At 40.4% G+C, this 8,636-nt stretch overlaps 1 long non-coding RNA gene across 1 annotated transcript; it reads left to right on the top strand.

Moving 5' to 3' along the window:
• Window positions 1-4,272: 4,272 nt before the first annotated feature.
• LOC132346716 (uncharacterized) lies at window positions 4,273-7,371 on the top strand. Its single transcript, XR_009496629.1, has 2 exons — window positions 4,273-4,598; window positions 6,566-7,371. It is a non-coding gene; the product is annotated as an uncharacterized lncRNA (long non-coding RNA).
• Window positions 7,372-8,636: the final 1,265 nt, after the last annotated feature.

The raw sequence follows: 8,636 nt of genomic DNA, 5'->3' as shown, positions 1-8,636 counted from the left end.
AGGCTGAAGGCAAGGGACCCAGCCAATAATCCAGGCGGGAGATGGTGCACAGTGTATGCTGTAAATGCCCCCAAAGATGGAGCAAGATGGTAGATCAAGAGATTTGGGGAGGTGCAATCAAAGGTAACTGGTTTGACTGTTGTGTTAGTCGCTCAGTCGTGTCTGACTCTTTGGGACCCCACGAACTGTAGCCTGCCAGGCTCCTCTGCCCATGGGATTCTCCAGGCAAGAATACTGGAGTGGACTGTCATTCCTTTCTCCAGGGAATCTTCCTGACCCGGGACTGAACCCATGTCTCCTGCACTGCAGGCAGTTTCTTTACCATCTGAACCACCTAGTTTGATTAGATGGGTGAAATAAGGAAAGGGCTCTCAGGTTTATGTCTTGAATAAGTGTTGTTAAAGATGATGCTGTTTTCTGGCATGAAAGTCACAAGTCACAGGATGAAAGGGAGTCTATATCTGATAACTGTTTGGGACAGGTTCACTTGAGGTATATGTGGGACATTCAAAAGCAGCTATCTAGTAATTAGTTGGATATGTGACTCTGAAACCTTAATGAGTAGTGTTGTCTTAAGATTTAGATTTGAGAATCCTCACTATATAGTAGGCAATTGAAACTCCACTCATAGATAACATTATCTAGCTAGCAGATCTAGAATGGGGGGAGGGGAAGCATAGAAGACAGAATTTGTCAGAGTGGTACAAAAAAAAAAAAAGGAAAATGCAATTTTATACACACACACACACACTTATACACACACATGCACACACACACTTATACACACACATGCCCACACACACACTTATACACACACATGCACGTGCGCACACACACACACACACACGGGCTTCCCAGGTGTCACTTGTGGTAAAGAATCTACCTGCCAATACAGGAAACTAAAGAGATGCGGATTCGATTCCTGGGTGGGGAAGATCCCCTGGAGCAGAAACTGGCATCCCACTCCAGTAATCTTGCCTGCAAAACCCCATGGGCAGAGGAGCCTGGTGGACAACAATCCATTTTTGCCACCCCTTAGGAGCCCCAGCCCTGGTAGAAAGTTTCATTTCTGGATTCACCTTATGTGTTGCTCATCCCTGCCTGGTCCCAGTGTGAGAGGCAACCCTCAGTCACCTTGTTCTGCAGTGACAAAGAGCTAAACAAAAAAACCCTGGTGGTCCAGTGGTCAAGACTCCATGTGCCCAATATAGGGGGCAGGGAGTCAACCCCTGGTGGGAGAATTAGATCCCACATGCCCAACTGAGACCTAGTGCCACCAAACAAATAGATAATTTAATTAAAAAGTTAACAAAGAGCTGCCAATGCTGCTATAGAGAGAGGTAAGAAAAGTATCCTGAGACACAGAATGTGATGGCACATTTAGGAATTTAGTAAAAATGATAGGGCTATCTCTATAACTTTAGAAGAAAAAATAGTCAACCAAGATTTGTTCTAGGACCTAGTTTAGGAGGTACCAAGAACTGTTGCCTCTAAAAGGGAGCTTTCTTTAAGGACCTAGCCAGCAACTCAAGCTCTGAATTCCCCCAAAAGAAAAATGGAGCCTGAGAAAGTGTTCCTGTGCTTCCTTAACCCCTTTTAGGCCACCATATGTTGTTCCCCAACGGGGACCATTCATACTCCACTAGCCTAGCCAGCTTTTCACCAACCACACATACATGCCACTGTTCACCTGAAGACCTGGCATCACTGCTTCAGTTATTCAAATACAAACAAATTTTTGAAGTGCAAATTTCTGTTTGTTGCCCCTTTACTAGAAATTGTACAAATTTTGAAGGTCAACACACACACACGGCAACTTTAAAGAATTCTGCCAAAGTCCAGTCAATAGGATGGCAGCATCAATGAAGCAAAAAAATGGATGACAAGGCGATGAATTCTGAGCTTCCCAGTGGTCCCCAACTTTTTCGGTACTAGGGACTGGTTTCATGGAAGACAGTTTTTCCATGGACAGGGTGGTGAGGGAAGATTTCAGGATGATTCAAGAGCATTACACTTGCTGTGCACTTTATTATTTTTACATCAGCTCCCCCTCAAATCATCAGACATTAGATCCCAGAGGTTGGGGACCCCTATTCTAGGGGACAGGATGTAGAGATCTGGATCTTCTACAAATATTTCCAAAATCATATAAGAGACGGAGAGAAAATACACATTGACAATGTATGTCAAAACAATGTCACTCAAAGTGTATGCTTTAAAAGTTAAGAGGAAGCAGAGGGCAGATACTGTGTGTATAGAAATTTTCAGTCCTGTTTTCAAATCACTCATGGGATGGAGGAGCTGAAAGGCCTGTAGGCAGAGAATTTATGCATAATAGGATCATTCAAAAAACATAGAAATGGCTGCCAGAGCAAAGTACAATGTTCACTTTTGAAATCACAAAAAAAAAAAAAAAAAGCTTTGTTTCAAGTAGGCTGAATTGACTAAAGTTGAGTTTCAGTGCAGCATGTTTTTGCTTTGGGTGTCATTATTTAGTTTGGCATCCTTGCCAAGGAAACCTTTTTCTTACTTCAACCGTTGTTTTTCTTCTGCTGCTACAATGGTGAATGTCGAGCAAGATCTTGATGCTACTTATTTAAATGAGAACTGGCTCCCTGTTTACCTTTGATTCCAACAAAGGGAGTGGGGGAACACAGGGTCTTGATGGCTTGCCAGGACCTGTAAAGCTGATAGATGTGTGCCTTGTCTCTCGAATCATCTGGAAAATCAGGTCTAGCTGGTTTGATCAAAGGGTTTGCAAGTCAGTTGAGAACACTCACATGCAATAACGAGAGATGCTGTATACATCAACCAGCCAAAGGCCAAAAAGCTAATGGCTTCGCCAGAGATAAAGGATTATGTATGTTATGCTTGTGAATACCAAAGGGAGGAATTCTCCATTTGGATATTGATGGCTAAGGTTTGTACTGGTTAGACATTCGGACCAACAAAATGCTCCAAATCTCAGGGACTTAAGTCAGGATAAAGCACTTAAAACTCTGCTACTATCTGCCCATTTAAACCTAGTGTGGAGTGAGGGAATGAACTAAACCCTCCTTCCTAACAGTTTCTCAGGAGAGAGGGGAGTCATTTTAAACAATTGTGAGTTGAGGTTGCCTCATTTTTTTTGGAGTCCTTTTTCATTCCAAGCATCTAGCTGCAGCACCTGTAGAGACAAGATGACTCTGATGGAGATTGATGGAAAAGGGATCTGGCACACATTATTTTCTTAGACCTCCTCCTTTTGGGTAAGTTGGTCACGTGGGCAATGCTCAGTTTCTCGGCCAAGAAATGATTCCCTGGATCAGAAAACTGCATATCATGATGTGGGAAACTAGAAATTAAATCCAAAGATTTGTCAGATCGTTCGCATCTGATGTTTCCTGTGACTGAATCATCTGACTGGGTCTCATATGTTTATTTCTAGTCCTTTGTTTTTATTTTGATTTAACTCACTTAAAAGGCGGCACTTCTCTTGGCAAAATTACAAACAACAAATTACCTACATCTTTAGTCAGTATTTTCCATTTTTTTTACAATGGTATTAAACATTTCCTAAAAAGTTAGCCATTCAATGCCCTAGTATGAGGGAAGAATATTAGTGAGAGGGAAGAATATTACAGCTACCTACAAGGGACAGTCACTAAATTTCCTAATATAGACATGGTTTAGTTACTACTGTGAAGCCCCATGAAACAACTGTTGGGAAAGCTTTAAAACACAGACACACACTTGGCACACTGACCTGGCATTAAACTAAATTACAGGTACTGCTGTGACATATGTAAACGAATCTGCCAGTACAAGTTTCTGAATGCTATGTGCCGTGCGAGATAATAGACGATGCATTATTCAAGTTTTGTACTAATTAAAGAACTACTTTGTTGCTAAGAATCCGTGTATTAAAAACATAAGTTCTTATTAACTGCGTTCCCAAGAGTTAGAAAGATGAGAGGTGGATCTCGGGTTTCAGGGACCTATTATTAGGTTCTCAAAGTATTTTCTTAATCGCGTGCATTTTTTAGGAGAAAGCTCTGAGTCCATATCACATAAACAAGGTCTGATTGTGGGGTTTGAAATGGCTATCTTGGGGTTTTCTTCTTTTCCACGGCGTTTTTTTTCCTTCTCACGCCACCAAATTTCACTTCTCGGAATCAGGACCCGAACCAAAGTTAAACATCAGAAAGAAATTTGCTCAGTGAAACAGGCCTTTTATTGACTGAAGAGCATGTTTACTGTGTAATCTGCATTTTTGTAAGTCCTTGTGGAAAATCCCCTATGATTGAGTGGTACTTAAAGATTGAAAAATACACGTTGCCCGGGAGGATTTCATAAATGGAAGAATGGGGGCAGAGAGGAAAAGAACTAATATATCAGACATACCAGCCCCTTATCACCAGAAGGACAAAAGGACAGCCCTGCAACGTGGCCTCATCACGCAGCGTGGACTCTAGACCTCGCGGCGATGCTTGGGCTCTGCCCAACTGTGAAACCCGGACAAGACCCGGACAGCTGTGCCATCTCCGCTCCGAGGACCCTTCCCAGACTCTCTTCTGCCGCCATAGCATTCATCTCCTCTCCTTCTCAGCCCTCCTCAGGTTTCGCCCCTCACCCACAGTTTTCCTCTTTAATGAATTTTGTACTCTCAAAACTCGTTATTATTCGAACAACTTCATCAGAGGTTCTCATGAGCCGGAAGTCCGCAGGGCCCCTCCTTTTCTCTTAACGTGAAATGACTGAGACAAAAAAGCCCCCCTGACCATTTCTCTGATGGCACATTAGCTTCTTAATCCTCAGCCCTGGACCCGCCCTTTCTCTTGTTTTCTGGCTCTTGCATGTGAGGGATTTGAATAAATGGGTGGGGATTCAATGTCTCTTTCAATCCAGCACCTTGGTAGGCTTTCTTGACTGGGTGAGAATTAGGTGAAATTACAGTTAATTTGCCAGAAATTATATACTCCCACGAGAGCGTGGAACACACAAACGTTCTCAATCATGCCTACAACAGTGGAAAATTTTTGAGAGCCACTGCTGAGGCTGTGCTGTGCTAGTCTATTTTTACTGAATTTGCTCTATATTTTAGATTCTGTGCTCCTATTTAAAGCACTTTTTCTGGTCTTTTGTTTTGAGTTGTCTTTGATTCCTCTGAGGCTGCCTGGTGGCTTTCAGACAGTCTCTGATCGCCTCCATGCTAGAACAAGAGAGGACTGCACACACCCACCGGTCAGCCCCATCACTCTGTTTCAGGTTAACCCCTTTCTTCTCTTGATCATGCTGATTCCTTCTTTTCCTTTAAAATCCCCAAACTTCTTTCTGTTCTATCATTTTTGAAACTATGTAGAGGTCTCTAACTATCTCAAAATCAATTCTCTCTTTGTGCCTTCTTTTTTCTTTTTTGCCGTCTTCAGTATCATCCCAAGAGGAATGCATTCCACACATATGAATTGGCACTAGCTAATATCTACTTTTGACATTGTTGTCTGCTTTCACCCTAGCATCAGCTTGTGGTCAGTTTTCCTTCCTAAATTCTGCCTCTATGCTCATCCCTTCACAATCTTCCTTTCTGCATACCCCACACCACCCACCCCGTTCCTTATCCTGTTCCCACCTTCTTTAACTTTGTCAAGAATTTTTCATCCCAAGTCACTTATTTCACATGCTCTCATCTTCCTTTCCTCACTTGTAGGATCAGCTTTGCATATCCTTTTACCCTCCAAATTTTCTTCCTCTGTCCTCTTAAGTTGAATTCAGTATGGAAAAAGACATCCTAACTCCAAAACTATCAACACTTGGAATAGCAAATGATAAAGCAACAACATAACTCCTTTTTATCCTTTAGAAAATGCTAACAGTTTCCCCAGTGTAGCTGGCAGCAAAATTAATTCTATATTTTTTCTTGAAATTATACCTTTAAGCAAATTCTGAGGCTTCAAGTTTTTTTCTCATAAACTCACCAGTTATGTCTTGCAGAGCATCATTTTACAGATCTGTCTACCCTTTTGCTGACCTGATTGAGTGATTTGGCATTGAGTGTAAGAACCATGACTACCTTCAATACACACATAAGTTTATTCTTGAAACAGGATTTATTCAGTCATGAATTGGCTTACGTTTGAAAGTTAATGTTGATTTTCACATCAGCAGCATTCTTCTGCTAGTAATTGTGACCTATAGCTCCCTAAGTAGTATATACCCCGATCAGGCATTCAACTGTCTTATTAAAATGTTTATACCTAGAATTTTTTAGAAACGTGTTTCTTTATCTTATAGTAATAATACTTACTCTCAGGTTTAAATTTTCCACTGTAAAAACCATGAGCCTTCAACTAAGTGACATATTTTATTTTTGCTCATACATATCTAGATTGTAAGTTTATAAAAACCTACAGCTAGTACTGAATTAAAAAAAAAAAAAACTATGAGCATGTTATAGACTTATGAAACTTAACATGTACCAAAGGAGTTTATTATTTTTTTCCATAAATCTTATCTGATTCTATGGCCACTTCTATGCAAATTCCTACCAAATTTTTACCTTAAACCCTATGTTCTTCCTCAACCACAGATAGGGGTTCCAGCTGTCTGCTGCCCACCTCCACCTACAACTACCCTTGCCAACACGGCATCTGAAGTAAAGTCCTCCTCCCGGCTGGCTGCTCACATGGACACAGCCTTTCAGAACGACAAACACGGCTTGATCCAAATGTTAAAGTGGTCCAGGCATGGATGCACATATGCCATCGGAGATGGTGGAGGAAGGCTTCACCTGGACATGTTTATTGGTGCTGAGTTTTGAAGGAAAGTCCCCAGGACGCAATTTCAGGTACACACAAAAGAAAGAACATGATCAAGGCAGAATCACAAGTCACACTGTCAATGCTCTTGGTCGAGTCTCCATCAGGGCGTCTCTGGCCTTCAGAGTAGGCTTCTCAGTACTGCCATGTACCGAATGCAACCCATCCCCACGTGGAGTCCTCTCTAACCACTCTCTATCAAGACTCTATCTTCCAGCCAAATCTAAATCCTCTCCATCACATTACTCTTCTACTTGGAAAATCCTCCTCTGCTTATAGTTCTACTCGCCATTCACCTCCATGAAGCCTTCCTGAATCCTCCTGACAAAATGAATAGCTCTTTCTTTTACACTACTGTTTCCTATAGCCCTTTTCACAGCCAGACCTGTCTTAGACTTAACTGTGTACCCTTCCGTCTACCTCATCAGACTGTGAGCTCTTTGAAAACAGGGGCCATCTCTTATGTATCTGTGCCTCGGCATAACTCTGCCTAACACAGTGCTTTGTATGCATCAGGGCATCCATTGTTATCTATTGAATTGAATAAACAGTTCCTGAATGAAAAATATACACATAATTTTATCTGCATAATTATAACTAAGCTGATACAGGTGGGTACAATGCAACTCTTTTTGTTTCCAAGCCCCAACTTGCTGTTGAATCATTTGTAGATTTCCTGACTGATTATTTTTTTATATTGCTAGGATTTAGTGGTATAAAAATATGATCTAACAATTTGACTTACTGTAAAAGTAGTTCTTTAGTTTATAATCTGTGTATATTAAGGGTTGTAACTGCACTATTCTCCCATCTTAAGTAAGGCAATTTCAGGGTGAGGTTTTGCCTTTTGATGTCAAGTCTTTAAACACAAAAGGAACAATTTTATTCCTACAGAAGCTGATAAAAATTACACTACAAATGAATCCTGTGCTGCACTTAGTTTATGGCCCATACTAAAATAAATTTTCAGTAGTCTGCATATAAATTGAATGATTTGGTACAGATGGTCATATTTCGCACTAAATCTTCAACAACGAATAAAGTCATCATAATAATGTCATTTCTAGGTGGCAGCAGCTGATGAAGAGAAATGAAATATTAGGGAAGTTTCATTTACTTTGGCCCATTTCTCTGGTGGAGGTGGTAGCGAACTAGACTTTCTCAGCTCTCCTATTTCGGGGCATCTTAGTGGCTTGGGGCCATTTGAGCCAATGGAACATTTTCAGTCACTGACTCTCTTGCCTTCGGCCTTACAGGCCAATCCTATTTTGTTCTTGAGCCACTTAGATTGCAATTTCACAAGTATCAACCCTACGTCTAAAACTGATATTTATCTTTACATTTTATAGTAAATGCTTTTTATATTTCAAAACAATTATAAGTAATTAATTCAAAAGCAGAATCTAAAAAAATTAACTATGAATTGATTAAAATAAGTCTTTAATTTGAAACTCTGTCCCAAAGATTTAAAAGGGTTATTTTGCTCATTGAATTATGCCCAAAACTAATTCCAAATGTATGGCAAAATAATCTGAAAATTTAATAGCTTTTAAAATATAATTTAGGGACTTCCCTGGCAGTCCAGTGGTTAAGACTCCTCACTTTCAATACAGGGGGCATAGGTTCAATCCCTGGTCAGGGAACTAAGATCCTGCATGCTATGTGGTACAGCCAAAAAATAAATAAAATAAAATATAATTCATATGTTTCAATCACAAGTCTTAGTGATTTTAATCAAATGTATCAGTCTCTAGTAATCCAATCCTACATACTTAATTCTTAATTTATTCTGCTTGGTATATTGAATTTTTTCATTTCGAATAAAAGCTTGTTATTAAAAAC

Source organism: Bos taurus, chromosome 12, assembly GCF_002263795.3.
Source record: "Bos taurus isolate L1 Dominette 01449 registration number 42190680 breed Hereford chromosome 12, ARS-UCD2.0, whole genome shotgun sequence".
Lineage (NCBI taxonomy): Eukaryota > Metazoa > Chordata > Mammalia > Artiodactyla > Bovidae > Bos > Bos taurus.
The sequence above is the reverse complement of the archived record's forward strand: the minus strand, read 5'-3'. Positions and strand labels throughout refer to the sequence as shown.